Source organism: Alligator mississippiensis, chromosome 1 (genome assembly GCF_030867095.1).
Source record: "Alligator mississippiensis isolate rAllMis1 chromosome 1, rAllMis1, whole genome shotgun sequence".
NCBI classification, from domain to species: Eukaryota; Metazoa; Chordata; order Crocodylia; family Alligatoridae; genus Alligator; species Alligator mississippiensis.
In genome coordinates this window covers 265,672,097-265,685,972 of record NC_081824.1, presented here as the reverse complement: position 1 = coordinate 265,685,972, position 13,876 = coordinate 265,672,097, and the positions used below count along the sequence as shown (strand labels likewise).

The 13,876-nt window shown below is 44.7% G+C and overlaps 1 protein-coding gene across 3 annotated transcripts in view; it reads right to left on the bottom strand.

Moving 5' to 3' along the window:
- The window catches only part of EPHA6 (EPH receptor A6), a 978,007-nt gene that overhangs the window by 494,456 nt on the left and 469,675 nt on the right, over positions 1-13,876 (bottom strand). The window lies entirely within an intron of this gene.

Genomic DNA, 13,876 nt, shown 5'->3' with positions numbered 1-13,876 from the left:
AATGACAGTACGCTAATGCAGGGTGCATGCCAGGCTATGGGTACCTGACTTTCAATTTTCCAGTGCAGGGAGAGCCTGGGATCAAAATCTCAGGCTTGCCCTGTACTCCCAAGTAGAAAAGGCACAACTGGAATTTAATCCCTGATCCCAAAATTGTGCTATCTGCCATGTATGGCAGGAAGTGTCATTGCTGAAATTGGGGATCAGATCCCATGGCACCTCTAAATGAATGTATGCCAGGGGCCACAGACATTTTTTTTCCTCTGTCAAATCCAACCTAAATCTTTTGTGCTTCACTGACCTGATTAATTCTTGCCTAATGCCAACTGTTCAAGGTGAGCAATAGAATACTATCTACCTTATAACAGTTTTCCAATATGTAAAATGTTGCTTTCATGTCTCTTATCCCCAACTTCTTCCTTCTGGATTAAACAAACAGTTCCTTCAAGCTTTCCACATTGATCATATTTCCTAATCTTATCACAGTTGTTGTCCTCCCCTGGACTCTCGTCAAGTTTCCAACATGTTAGCGTTGTGCCCAAAACTGGATAGAGTACTCCAGGATTATGCTTACAGACACCACATATAGTGGAACAATTACCTCATATTTTGCCTGTATTCTACTTAGTGAGACTAATAATGCATGATTATTAATAATGACATTTGTATTTTCTTTAACATCATCTCACTGATGAAGGCATGGACAAATAAATAATTATATTACTTTTATCTGGAGTGCAGAAACTTACCGATTGCGAGAGCATATTACCTAACTTGTCAGCTCCTACCTTGCAGTAGGTAAAGCTAAACCACAAGGTTTTCCTATGACTGAGTCAGGTGGTAAATTATTATAATTTAACTTCCACATGCAGCAGGATAGATCAAACAGATAATAGTTACAGTAGATTCAGTTGAACAAGTGCTCCCCACATCTGCACCATCTTGTCAATCAGTACATACTTGTATCTGTTCACACGGTGCCCTCTTTTCAATTTTTTGTTGTCCAATATAACCCTCCCCCACTCTGATTTTATAATACCAGTTATTCCCCATGATGCATTTATGCATTTGATTTTCTTTCTCCGGTGCAGTACTTTGCACTTTATTTAATTTCAAATTGTTGATTTTGAGACATTTCTCTAATTTAGCAAAATCATTTTGAATTCCAATCCTGTGCTTACTGTGTCTTTCAGATTGGAATCATACATGCATTTTATATATATGGTTTCTATTCCATTATTCAAGTTGTTAATGGAAACACCGAACAAGGCTGCAGGACAAACCTATATATCAGACACCACTTGAAATATCTCCCCATTTGGCAAGTAATGCATTTGTAATTGCTGTGGAACGTGGTTTTCCAATCAGATGGGCACCTACTTTATGGCAATTTCTTCAATAAAATGTTTACCTAGTTTTCTTATCAGACTGTTTTATGGGACAGTTTCAAAAGTTATACTTAAATCAAGATATATCACATCCATTGCTCCTCCCTTTTTCACTAGGCCATTTCCCTGTCACAGCAGGGAAATGAGATTGGTTTGATGCAATTTAATTTGTTCTTGGTCAATCCATTCTGTTTTTTTATCACCTTGCTGTCCTCTATATATTCAAAATGGGTGGCTTAATAATGTGTACTAACATTGTTTCAGGAATTAAGATTAGGCTGATTGGTCTTTAATTCCCTAGATTCTCCTTTTCCCCCTTTCTTTAGGTGTTCATATATGAAATGGGAACAAGGACTCTTCTTTCCGTTGTAGGGGTGCAGAAAGGATAAATGCTTCACAAGATGTTGGAAGGATAAATCATAAATCACTCTGCTTCTAAGATAAATAAGGCCATGTAAATTATCTCACATAGAGAGAGGGGATTTATTGGGAAATCTCTATTTAATATAGAGATCATATGCACTCAATTAACTCCAGACTGTTAAATGTCAGACTATTTTTAGACTAGTTGCCTTTTCTCTTAGCTGGCAAACATGAAAGAGTGGGACATTAATGGAGTTTAATTTGTTTAAAAGTAACCAGTAAGCGTACGATTCTAAGTTAGTGGTTAGAGCTGGGCAAAGAAATGACTTTTAGTTAAAAAGAAGCAAGTTGAAGGGAAAAACGTTTTTGGTTAAACAAAACATTTCAAGCATTTTACTTTTTTAGAAAATAAACTTGCAAAAATTGCATTTTGTCTTTTGGAACTTATTTTTAAGTTTGTATACAATTAGAACAGACACAAATGTGCAATGTTTGCATCACCGATTATATATTTTTTGCCAAAAAATGTTACCCACCCTTTTTATGATTGTTAAAATTAATTGCTAGCATAACACCGAAGAGCTCTCATTCTAAAGCCTGGGGCCTGAAAGTGCATGTCAGGTCAGTCCTGCTCCTCAACAAAGTCTTTAGAGACGATCAATGTGAGTGCAGTGAATGTTTTTCTTTTCACACACTTAGTTGCAGGCTTGGTTTCTTCAGCAAGGTAAGTTGACAAAAAACAATGGGTATACTCTTTGGAGTCCTCTCCCCTAACAAGTTAGACTGGGTGTCTCTGCATGCATCTTGCTGGTTCTTCATTTGGATTTCTTTATCCTTTCCCCACCCCCCGTCTCCAAAAGCTATAAAATGTAATAACATACTGAAACATTTCAGTGACTAAAAGGATCATTTCATATCATGCTGAAGCCAAGCCAAGCCAAGCCAAGTAAATTTACCTGATAAATCAGGCACATTCCACGCATCCTAAGGCAGAATAGATAGCAGAAAACCTTTTCTATAGGTAATGTTACTGAAATCCCCAAGGCCAAACATAAAATGAAACAATGATGATCACTGAATACTTTAAAATAAAAATCAGTACTTTATAGATATAATAGGGTAAGACATACTAAGAATCACAAATGATCACAAATGTAGAATAACTGAACTCTGTAGAAGTCTGATTGCCAAATTCAAGATGAAAAGAAAGACACTTTTTCTTTATAGAAACAAAGTCGTACATATTCAGAATCAGGAATAAAGCACCTCAATTGCTGCACCTCCTTAGGCTTAGATTCTGCTAGCAGACATCAGATTTTAGTGACACCATTTTACCTCCAGATGGAACATTTGCTACAACCCTAGACTTTGCCACAGAAAATTTATGAGCATTCGAATTACTACCGAGGCTTTTAGAAAACTCATTTAACAACCATGTCAGATAGACATGATTGAAGTGATATGTAGGCAATCTTTGATATTAAAGGAGTACAGTTCAGCATTATCAGGAACAGAAAGCTGGAATATTTTGCTCAAGTTTATTTTGGAGAGAGACAGGGATCAATATAGGTGAAAGGCTTTGAAGATTTAAGAGGAAATTGATCAGACAGCAAGGATGCAAAATTAACATGATCCTCCCATTCAATATGGAAATGTGCATTTCTTGCCTGACAAAAACAGAAAGAAGTAAACTTCTAAAGTTGTACAGTCAATCAGTGAACTTTGCAGGTGGTGATAGGAAAAAAAAAAGGGATCCATTTCTTTATGTTCCACCTTGATCCCTAAGGTCATCCTACCTGTGTACCAAGTTCACGTAGTGAAAACAGGAACATACATGAGATGTTTACTGCACAATAGACTAATTATCTGTGCAGCCGCTACATGTATGCCCTCATTAGGCTGCAGTACTCTAGTTTACTCCACAGCAGGATAGTACTTGTAAATACAAGTACTATCTTGCTGTTGAGTAAAACACTTTGGATCAGTGCATGTGTAGATGCTGCTCCAACTGGCTGGGGCATGAGGGTGCTTCAGTGTGGGAGCTGCTTACCGGCTAGCTCCACAGTGAAGTACCCTTGTGCCCTAGCCAGCCCCTCTGAAGCACGCTGAGCTGGGGGTGGAGACCCTGGGCTGGCAGACCCTGGGCTGGCAGACACTTCCTGGGCCCCTTGCCAGCCATGTCTGCATATAATAAACTCCAAAACAATACAATCCATGTGTAGATGTGCCCAACATGTATTAAGTTGTTCCCAGTAATTTTTTTCCTCGTCTGCTCTAGAAATCTCTCCCCTTTGTGGCTAGTCAGTGTCTGAGCATTAAAAAAAATTCAGAAGTGCTGCAAGACCTTTTTAGGAAGCAAAGTTAAGTTGGGGTATTGTTTGGGAGTGTTTGTCATACATCTTTAATATATTATCTACTTAAGTTACCTTCTATTGTAGGCCCCCATGAACTTTTTCTAGGAAGGGTGGTGTGACACACACACACACACACACACACACACACACACACACACACATTTGTGTCTGGTGAGTCTTTGAGACACACTCAAGGGGTGCTCTGATATCTTCATGGGTGCTCTTGTGCTCCAAATCTCTCTTTAACATCAGCTGCTTTACCACTGAGAACAGAATGTGATAATCCAAAAGTCAACTGCCTAACCTAAGGCACTTCAGGTTTACATATCTCATCCAGGCCTTGCCAGCTCTTAGCAGAGGGGATTTTGCCAGTTGGAAGAATCAGGCCATTGTTTTGTCATGCACTCAAAAGATGGACCCCACTTTCTTGGGAGAGGCCTGCTGGTGTGGTCACATACTTTGACAATAAGTTAACATTAACAATAAGCAAATGAAAACGATAACAAAAGATTCCATTATAAAAACAAGAATAAGCATAACAATTCAGTAACCATATGCTGAGATACAGGCAGAGATATAAGACTAAACAAACAAAATAAAATGTCAGAACAATACCCTGGTCTTACCCTGCATCCTAAATCCAAGAAAGCAGTTCCTACCCAGCTCTACAGATCAGAAAGCAGCTTCTGTCTATGACTTCAGTGCCATAAGCTCCCTGCAATTTTTCTTCTCAGCCAGCTGTATTCTGATGGTTGGCTGAAGAACTCTAATGTTTCCCTAAGCTCAGGAAAACTGAAGACAAAACCTTACTTTCATGGCCAAACTTAAAGTATGGTTTCTTATCTGGCCACTTACATATGTGACCCATTTGATTCTTGGAGAACCCAAATTTGTTGTCAGTAATCACTCAGTTTAAGGATGATCTCCATCATGGCTCACTGATGGGTCTTGAGGTGCCTTGAGTCCAGTCCTTGAGCCATAGATCTATTCACAGACGTTGCAGGTCTTTCCACAGGGGACAGTAGAGTGTAGGTTAGGAGTTCTCTCCTTGTCCTTCTTCCACTCTCTCTTCTCTGATCCAAGGGAAAAAATACTTTACTTTGAAGTGTTCTGCTGCTTGGTTGAAGCTGTGGAGTCATGACATCAATTAGCAGCTAGCTCCTCCCAGCTTCTGAGGGTGGAGGAGTGGACACTGGAGGAGATCAACATGATGCTCTTCAGCTTCCAGAACGGTCAGACTCCTGGGACAGATGGCTTGCCCAAGGAGTTCTATGTTGCTTTCTGGGACCATGTGGGCCTGAACCTGCTGGAGGTCTTTAGAGAGCACCTGAGGGAGCGCCATCTGGGAGCAGGGATGGAGGAAGACCTCATAACCCTTCTTTACAAGAAGGGGGAAAGGTGGGACTTGAAAAACTGGTGCCAGATTATACTGCTGAACTTTGACTACAAATGAAAGGCCAAAGTCTTGTCTGAGTATTTTAAGTCTGTTATAGGTGCAGTGATCCATGAGCACCAGGTATGCATGGTACCAGGGTGATAGATCCACGATGCCCTGTTGCAGCTGTAAGATGCGCTACAGTACCAATGGGAGAGGGGACAGAATGTTGTCATGCTGAACCCTGACTCAAAGCAGGCCTACTACCAGGTATCCAATTGCTTCCTACTAGAGATACTGAAAAAAGATGAGAGTCCCCACAACCTTTGTCACCTGGATAAAGGCACTATACAGCAGCATGAGCAGCAGGGTACTGGTGAACAGGTCCCTGACAGCCCCAATCGTGGTGTGTGAAGTAGGGCTGCCTGCTCTACCCAATCCTTTTCATTCGTGCAATGAAACTAGGATTATGGATGGACCCAGGGGAGGCACCACCATGCCTAGGGTTAGGGAGGACCTAGTTAGGGAATTTCTGGGGTTCTGACACGGCTTTATGAGTGCTCATGGGGCTCTGGCCAGGTACCAGAGGATTGGAAAAGGGCCAGTGTGGTCCCCATTTACAAGAAGGGGAGAAAGGAGGACCCCGGCAGTTATAGGCCAGTCAGTCTTACCTTGGTCCTTAGGAAGACCTTTGAGAAAATTATCAAGGAACACATCTGCAAGGGCCCAGCAGGGGAGGTAATGCTCAGGGGCAACCAACATGGGTTCATTGAGGGCAGATCCTGCCTGATTAACCTGATTTCCTTTTATGATCAGGTCACAAAGTCCCTGGACGAGGGCGTTGAGGTGGATGGCGTCTTCCTGGACTTTAAGAAGGCCTTTGATACGGTTTCCCACCACATTCTCTTAAAAAAAACTAGGTGACAGCAGCATGGATGCCTACACATTCAGATGGGTGGCATATTGGCTAGATGGTCACACCCAGAGAGTGGTGGTGGACAGGTCATTTTTGCCCTGGAGGGATGTGGGCAGTGGAGTCCCTCAGGGCGTGGTCCTGGGGCCCGTATTGTTCAACATCTTTATTGGTGATCTGGATGTGGGTATGGAAAGCATGCTGTCCACATTCACTGATGACACGAAGATATGGGGCAAGGTGGGCATGCTGGAGGGGAGGGACAGAATCCAGCTAGATCTAGACAGGTTACAGAGGTGGACGGATAAGAATAAGATAGAATTCAATGCTGACAAGTGCAGGGTACTGCATCTAGGGAGAAGGAACCAGCAGCACACCTATAGGCTGGGGAACATCCTTCTTGTCAACACAGTGGCAGAAAGGGATCTTGGAGTCACTGTTGACTCCAGGATGAACATGACCCGTCAATGCGAGGAAGCGGTCAGTAAGGCTAATAGCACCTTGCATTCATCTACAGATGTATCACAAGCAGGTCCAGGGAGGTGATCCTTCCCCTCTATGTGGTGTTGATCAGGCCGCAATTGGAGTACTGCATCCAGTTCTGGGCACTGCACTTCAAGAGGGATGTGGCTAGCATTGAGAGGGTCCAGAGGAGGGCCACTCGCATGGTCAAGGGGCAGCGGGGCAGGCCCTACGAAGAGAGGCTAAAGGGCCTGAACCTATTCAGCCTCCACAAGAGAAGGCTGAGAGGGGATCTGATGGCTGTTTACAAACTCACCAGGGGGCCCAGCGGAAATTGGGTGAGGCTCTGTTCCCTTGGGCACCACTGGGGTTACTAGGAATAATGGCCACAAACTGTTAGAGAGAAGGTTCAGGCTCAACAGGAGAGACATTACTTTATGGTTAGGGCTGCCAGGCTCTGGAATGGGCTCCCATGGGAGGTGGTGCTCTCTCCTACCTTGGGGGGTCTTCAAGAGGAGGCTGAGTAGATATTTGGCTGGGGTTTTATGAACCCAGCACTTGTTCCTGCCTGGGCCAGGGGGTTAGAACTAATAATCTCTTTAGGTCCCTTCTGACCTTAAGCACTATGAAACTATGAAACCACTACCACAGTGGCTCAGGCAGGGTCCCGGGGTCAGTGGCGTGAAGATTCCCGGAAGCAACAGGGAAGAGACAAAAGTCCTTGCGAACATGGATGACCTGAACATCATATACAGGGACAAAGGGTAGGTGGAAAGAATGCTACAACACACCCAGGTATATGAAGCAACATCAGGGGCCAAGCTCACCCTGAGCAAAAGCACCTGCCTAGTCCTGGGTAAGCTCGGGGAACTGTTGACCCTAGGGGTTTCTGTCCCCTGTGAGGGGGTAAAAATCCTCAGGGTGGAGTCTGACTCAGAGCTGATGGGGCAGAGGCCATGGGAAAAGATGGAGGCCAAGGCCAGACAGGAACTGGGGCTATGGCAATCATGCTGCCTGTCAATAGGAGTGAGTTGTGCTGATGAAGGCTGTGGTACTGCTGATACTTCTGCACACTGCCTTAGTCCTCCTCCACTCACAACAAGTCATTTGCTGAATCCAAAAAGCTGTGTGTGTTTTGTTTTGGAACTCCACATGGGAGAAAGTGGTGAGGACCAAACTGTACAAAGTGAAGAACCCAGAGGCAGAGGAATGCCAGATATCCTTCTCTTCCTCTGGGCCAAGTACATGAGCCAGGTTTGCAAACTGGCAAGAGCGGTGGAATCCAAAACAGCTCACTTCATCAAGTATTTTGCAGGGCAGCTGCTCTGATAGTGGCAGGTGTACAATTTCACCAATGGGACCAATTTGGACCAATGGGAGCCTATGAGTCAGTGTCCCCATGTTTGTATGAGGTCCTGAAAAGTTTCTGGGACAAATACAAGTTGCATGATGCTACCCTAGTGACCCTGGTGAGACACCACAAGATACGGGAGGTGGTAAGGGAAAGAGAAATCATATTGCCTGTGGACTTTGTACCTGGTGATAGCTGCCACACCATGGGAGTTAATTTTCCACAAGGACCTGCAGAAGGAGCACAGAAACCTAAATTGGCAGGGAGCCCACCAGGCACTCCCTGTGTGTGCGTGGAAAAACAGTGCAGGGCAGAGAGGTCCATCAAACTGCCTGAGACCAACCTGACACTGGCAGGCAAAAACAATCACCCACCTCTTCTGGGACTGTTCATATGCCAAAGAGATGTGGAAGAAAGTCCATGCACTCCTCCTGATGGTGACAGGTTTCAGAACCCTGACCAGAGAAGTGGTCCCCTATGGGCATGTGACCAAACAACAATGGGGCTGAGTGAAATGTACTGGTACTACAGAAAGACAGAAGAGGATGATGTGAAATAAATGGCAGACCTCATATGGTGGAGAGGGGTCTGGCATAGATTTTTCAGAGTAAGAACCCTCTGAAGAGAACAATATACGAAAGCACTGGAATGGTGATGGGTGGGTGGGTGTGAATTGTGTAACGGGACTAAAATAGTTTAACTGTCAAAGTATGCTTTGGTTTGCCAAGTGAACCACGGTGGTGACTTGACAGGCTGTTAGGAGGTACAGTTATATATATTTATAGATATAGATATAGAAATACATATTTTTTTTCAAAGAAACCACCAAACAAGCCAAAAAAAGATCCTTGTAGGTTCCTATCATCATGTTTGCCCAGTATTGGTCATGTGTTTATAGAAAGTCCCAATGCCAAAATGGGAGCATTCATGGAAGAGAGGGAACCCTCCCAGACTGAGGAGATGGAACATGAGGATTGGAAGTAGGTAGCCCCAAGAAAGAGGACCCTGGCGGCACCCTGCACCCTTCCCACCCCATGAAGAGAAAGGAACCAAAACCCAGAGAGAACCCAGCAGTTGAGGAAAGCTTTACCCTAAGCAAAGAGCCAAAGAAGGCAAAGAGTGAGAAAGGGAAGGTAGCAATCACCTCCCCCTCCTCTACAGCTTGCAAAATGAAGATGCAAATTGCCTCTGTAAATGTAAGAATCCTGGTGAAAAAGGAAAAGTGAGACTCAGTTCAGCAAACCCTGGAAGAGCTGGAAGCAGACATTATCTGCCTCCAAGAACATGGCTTACCCATCCAAACAAACTTTCCTTTGAGAAATGCTAGCTGCATGGCAAGGCCATGTGGAGTGGAACAGATGATAATACGGCTGCTGATGTCACAATCCTCATAAAGGAGATAGAGTGTACCCCCTGCAGCACAGAGAAATAGTTGCAGGCAGGCTATTGCAAGCCACCTTTGAAACAAAGTGGGGTGCTTTCAACCTTCTGAATGTTTATACACTGGCAAACAAAGAAGCGAGGTGCATCTTCTGGGCCATGATGCTGCGTACCCAGCTAGTGACTTCAACTGCATCATCAATGAGGGAGACAGAGTGAGCAAAGCCTGAAAGACGGGCCTGGCCATATCCTCTAGGGTGCTGAAGCAGCTCGTCAGTGACCTCAACCCAGTGGATGCAGGCAAAAGAGCTCAAGGCCCCAATAGACACTTCACCCAGGTGGACCCCATGGGTAACACCAAGTAACAGATTTACTTTGTCTTCCTCACCGAGGGATGGAAAGCTGGGAAAGCGCAATCCACACATCTGCTTTTCAGACCAGTGGTTCCTAACAGTACAGGCTGAGAGGGGTAGAGGGATGTGGAAGTTGAATGTGAGCCTCCTGGAGAATGAGAAGACTCTGCAAAACTACAGGCAGTACTACATGGGGTGAAGGACCCACAGAGCTGAACATCAAAGAGAGGACCAGGGCCCTCTTCCAGGAGGCTGGCAGGGGGGTGAGCCCAGTTCCAGAGGAGGCAGCATGAGTGCCTAAACCACAAATTACAAGAGCTGCACAAACAGGTGGCAGTGGGCTGGGATGTACAGGAGGATATACAGGAGGTGAAGGCCCAGATTAGAGCCTGGTACAGGGAACAGGTCAGGAAAAAGATCTTTCAGGCCCCCTGGGTGAAGGAGGGGCAGGAGTAGTCTGTTTATTTCAGCAGGTTGAAGAAGACCAAGAGGGAGTCCATGGGCAGCTTCAGAGATGGAGCTGGGGTGTAGCACCAGTCGAAGGAGAGGGTGCTGGAGATGGTGGTCACCTTCTATTGGGATCTCTACACCACATGCCTGGAAGGCCCATGGGCTATGCAGCAGTGGTTGCAGAAGTTGACCTGGGCCCTTGGGGAGGATGAGCAGCAGAGGTTAGAGGAGGAGACTGAAGGAGAGGCAGAGGCTAGAGAAGAGCAGAGGCTAGAGGAGGAGGATGCTGGAGGAGACCCTCTGCAGCTTCAAGAACTGTAAGACTCCTGGGGTGGATGATCTGCCCAAGGAGTTCCACATGGCCTTCTGGGAACATGTGGCCTCTGACCTGTTGGAGGTCTTTAGGGAGTAACTACAGAATGGTAGCATGGGGACTGGGGTGGACCAGGGCCTCGTGACCCTTCTTTACAAGAAGGGTCTGAGGGAGGGCCTGAATAACTAGAGGCCCATGACTCTCCTAAACTGACTATAAGCTGCTGGCCAAAGCCTTGGCTGAACATTTCAAATCCATCCTGGGGTCGATCATCGCTGAGCACCAGTTGTGAGTGGTGCTGTGGCACCAAATCCATGGAGTCCTGCTGCAGCTGAAACACGTGCTACATTTCCAATGGGAGAGAAAGCAGAATGTCTCTGTGCTAAACCTCAACCTAGAGAAAAACAGTGCAGGGCAGAAAGGTCCTAGACTGGGTATCCCACCAGTTCCTATTTGAAATGCTAAGAAAGATAGGCTTCTCCCCTGATGTTCATCACCTGGATAAAGATGCTGTACACAGACATAAGCAACAAGGCACTGGTCAATAGAGAGTCAGGGCTGCTCACTCTCCCCGATCCTCTTCATTTGCATGATGGAGCCCCTAACCCAGCCCATCAGGCAGTACTCCAGGATCAGTGGGGAAGAGACCAGGGTTCTGGTCTACATGGACAATCTCAATAACCTGTGCAGGGACAAGTGATCAGCTGAAAGAGTGCTTAAACATACACAGGTGTATAAAGTGGCAGTCAGAGTCAAGCTCAATGTGAGCAAAGGCACTTGTCTCACACTGAGCAAACTCAGGGACTTACTTACCCTGGGGCTCTCTGTCCCCCATGAAGGGGTCAAGTTCCTCAGGGTAGAGTTCAACCCCAAGTTAAATGGATGGAAGGCATGGGAAAAGACAGAGTACAAAGTGAAACAGAGGTTGGGACTGTGGCGCACGTGCTGCCTCTCCATGGGGGCACATGGCACTCATGAAGACAGTGCAGCTACTAGTGCTCCTGTATACTGCACTGGTTTTCCCCATGATGAAACATGTCAGCCACAGAAGCCAGAGGGCCATGTGCATCTTCTTCTGGGGACCCAGATAGAAAAAGGTGGTGAGGAAGACATTGTACATGATGAAATTGACCAGGGGCAGGGGAATGCCAGACACCCTGCTGGTCTTTTGGGCCAAGTACGTGAGCCAAATCTGCAAGCTGGCAAGCAGAACTGGGACAAAAATGGTCTGCTTCATAAAGTACTAGGTAGGGAACCTGCTGAGATGTTGGTGGGTTTACATACCACCCAACAGGAGACTGTGGACCGTGGAGCAACTGTGGTTTTACAAGGTCCTGGAGCAAATACGACTTGTACAAAGATGTCCTTGTGACCATGGCCAACTACCATTAGATGCAAGAGGTGGTCAGAGCCAGAGACAGACTGTAAACCATGGACCTTCTCCCCAGCAATGGCTTCCAGGCTGTGTGGGAGTGAATCTTCCACAAGCACTTATAGAAAGATGCCAGTTCAAGTCCCTTTGAAGACTCAGGAAAGGAATATAGGGCTTGGGGGAGTTCGGGGTAGCAAAGTGTGGGATAGAGGGACTGGAGGCAGACCAGTGTAACTGAAATGGTTAAGATATTGCAAACGGGTGCACAGGAGTGTGGGTGCAAGAAATGTAATGGGCATGTGATATAGAATTGGTGGTGTGCTTGAGGACCTGTTGAGTGAACCAGACCCGTCATGAGACAAGGCTGGAAGAGTTGTAGTGTACCTAAATATATCTATCTATATATAAAAATGTTTTTGTTTGCAAAAATGTGTTTTATAGCCTTGCTCAGTGTTGGCTACATTTAATCAACTTCATAGTTTGTTTCGATTACTGAGCACTTGCTACTACTGGCAGTAGTCCAATGATAGACAGTGTATTTAAAGAGGTTTCCTTGTGTGCAAATGCAAGATGAGGGGTTCCCTCCCACCATGCTGATTGGGGGGCGGGGAATCCTTTGTCTTGCCTTTAAGTAAATGCAGTATCCAGAGATACTAGTTGAGAAAGAACAAAGTCTTGAGAATGAGAATCCTTGCCAGCAAGCTCCTCTTTACCACTGAAAAGAACTAGCCAGCATTTCCTAAAGCACTGTTTCTCACCTTTGTACAAACGAATAGATCTGGAATTACATCTAAATCTGACACATACCCTTGTGACACCCCTTTGTCTGTAGCTGAAATGCATCTGACACATTGGTATTGCATTGAAAAAGTGCTGGATCCTCATCTCCCAGCCCCCACTTTGCCATTGTGATCAGGGAACAGGAGGCTGGGAGATCCTTCTTTCCCAATGTCAGCTCTGTGGTTGCAGGGCTTGGACTGGGAGATTCTTATCTCAGATGCCTGCCTGCGAGCGTTTACTCACAAGTAAACTGATCTTGGATTGAATACATCTATAGGTGCCCCCAGTTTGAATTTTGGTTGACAGCACGCATTAAATTAGCCCAAAACTAGGGATGCTGTATTAAATTTATATGGTTTTAGATGCCTTAGCATATACAATCTAGATGCAAGTATTTAAGCCTGATTCAACAAGGGATTCTTCACATGCTGAAAAATTAGCCATGGTCCTGTAATCTTTGCTATCCTATTTTTAAACTTATTCTCATAATATTACTACTCTTAATGGTAAAACTAGTAAAAAATGTGCTTAATGGGCTTAACTATAGTGTCTAGCTTAACAGTAAGGTTTGGATGTTTCTGTGCTTAGACTGAATATGTTATTTCCTTAATAAGAATTTTTTTTTAGTATAAGAATCCAGCATATGCAAAATATATCCCACCTCATTCCTACAGATGTTTAGGTGTATTGAAACTTGCACTTTGTTCAGATCAAGAACACGGATTCTCAACAGAAGTTATCACCATAATGTTTGCAAACCTTTACTGTATTCTTCAATGTATATTTAGAGTGTCTGTCATTTCACAAGGTAGGAGTGTGTGTGTGTGTGTGTATGTGTGTATGTGTGTGTGTGTGTGTTAGTACAAGTATGTGATTTAGCTAACTTGAACTATGAAAACCTAGTCTGAAAAATCATTCTGGTTTGATGAGGACTGTTTAAAAACAAAGTTTATCTTTGCTAACACACAGTGTCTTTCCTAACCCACAAATTACCAGTTGATGTTTTATTTTCCCTACATTTA